The following is a 2,336-nucleotide window of genomic DNA, read 5'->3' as shown; positions in this document are numbered from 1 at the left end:
CGTCAGCAGCAGCAGCAGCAGCAGCAGCAGCAGGGTCAGCAGCAGCAGCAGGGTCAGCAGCAGCAGCAGCAGCAGCAGCAGCTGCAGGTTGTTTGCTTCAGGATGTGCAGCATGTGTTGAACTAACAGGCTGTATTTGACGTTGGGAAGCTGAATGTGCTGTATGGATGTATTTGACCCTGACAGTGAGGTTCTCAGGCTTCAGGTGATTAAAGGTTGGACATATTGGTGGTTTCTGCTTCCATAATGTCTTCAGTTATCAGAGAAATGCACGTCTCCCTACAGAAGCAGCCCGCTCTCATCAAACGTCCTCTAAAGTACAAGAAGAGTCTTATCTAAACCGGCAGGCGACATCACTTCCTGCCTTTTCTGCCGTTATCTGTCGTTCCTCCACGCTCACCTTCTCCCCTTCCTATCAGGCAGTTCAGCTCCGTCAGTTTGTGGAGAAATGAAGGTTTTAASAGGAGAACTCCATCCTGCTCCTCCTTTAGTTTGGTGGGATTAGATGTGTTTGTGTTGTTTGTTTTAACGACAGCCGGCTGTCATTACAAACTGAAAACCTGAGCTGAGTCGTAACACTAGCTTTGTTTCTGTGTTAACTCTCCTCTSCAGCATCAGTTAGCATGTCTGTGTAAAACCTTTAATAAAGTGTGTTTTGTCTGCAGGACATCATGTAGTCTCATGTCAGAACACAGAGGACAGATACATGTGCTCAGAATAACAAGCTTTGCATCCTGAAGGAGAAAAAACCCTCTAAATTCACAGCCTCTGCTTCTTTCTTTCATATTTTATTTATATCCAGTGCTGCCTCCATCCCTCACCTTGGCCTCCTCATTTCCAATTACCCTCACCTTTTCTCCTCCTCCCACAGCTGATGGACTCCTTCTCTCTAACTCCTGTTCTCTGACAGCTTTTTGTCCAAGTAAAGGAAGGGTTTTACTTCTTTATCAAACTCTCATGAATAATGAAGGGCGGCGGTCTGCTGGCCCGGACACAAACACGTCTCAGCGCCGGCCCGTCGGACCCCCGGCCCCCCTGGGCTCTCTCTCTGCAGAGCAGTCACAAACACCCACTTCTGGGGCTCCATCATGTGAAATATTTAAGCTGTTGTGACCTCTTCCTGCTCCGAAACACTCACCATCAGCTGAAACCTGCACTTCCTTTCAACTTTTACTGAAGTTAAACTTGTTACTGAAACTAGTGATGTGCAGATCGATACTGAAACAGATACTACCCACACCAGAACTTCATGTTCTGGAATCGATACTAAAATCAAAATGGATACGTTGATACTTTAGTTATTTCACATAATGAATATCATTAACAGGAAAATAACTCAACTTGTTTAAATCCTATGTGGTTGGAGGGAACTACTTTTTCTTCCGCTTGAGTGATGCATCAGCACAGTGGCACGTGCTCCATCAGTCATTCAGTCTGTAGATGTACGGCAGGTCATTTTAACATATAATCTGTTTGTAATTAGATTCTAAATGATGGGGGTTCACAAACTTTTTCCTGCCATGGCCCCCCAAACAGCATTAGCTCTGGACGGAGACCTTCTTACAAACACACAAACAATGCTACAAAATATACAAAGTAACAACTTTTAGAATATTTTTCTCACTTTTATTCACTATTCAAAAATTATTATATTTCTTTAGAATAAGAATTTAAAATTGTGCTAAACAAATGTAGGGTTAGTGTTAGAAAGACTTTTAAATTAAATAAATTACTATGTCATGTATTATTTATAAAGCGGTTATTTGAAAAACACTACTTTTTAAGAATTACCAGACACATTATGTGTGTTATCACAAAGTATCAGTATCGGATCAGCATCGCCTGTACCAGGCACATTTTACTTGGTATCAGTATCAAAAAGAAAACTGGCAGTATCGACACCACTAWCTGAAACTTAACAGAAAATGTTTAAAAACAAAAAAATAATCCAGGAAAGAAGGAAATCCTAATTCTGTTTCAGGTCCAGTTTTCTCACAGCATTAACGTGAGCGGCCATGTTTGTCAGCAGACAGGAAGTGAAACAGTCAGGCTGGAGGCAGCTGGAATGTAAAGTAAGCCGGYTAACTATGAGCTTCAGGAGATGATCCCCCCCGTCTTAGGATTGGTGTCAGGTGCTGTGAGAGCCCCGMCATGGATTACTGGCTCTGGGAGTTGTTTCTGCTCCTCAGAAGAACACAGAGCCGCTCTGCGGAGGATTACACAGCGGGGGGAAAGGTTGGACACTTCAGCGCTCACCGGAGAGGCGGGAGGAGGAAGGAGAAGCTCCGAAAGGAAAAGATGATTAAAGACTTTTTCCTGACAAAAGTCAGGCTGATG

This window comes from Austrofundulus limnaeus, unplaced genomic scaffold (assembly GCF_001266775.1).
Source record: "Austrofundulus limnaeus strain Quisiro unplaced genomic scaffold, Austrofundulus_limnaeus-1.0 Scaffold1216, whole genome shotgun sequence".
Taxonomy (NCBI): Eukaryota; Metazoa; Chordata; class Actinopteri; order Cyprinodontiformes; family Rivulidae; genus Austrofundulus; species Austrofundulus limnaeus.
This window is presented reverse-complemented; position numbering follows the sequence as displayed.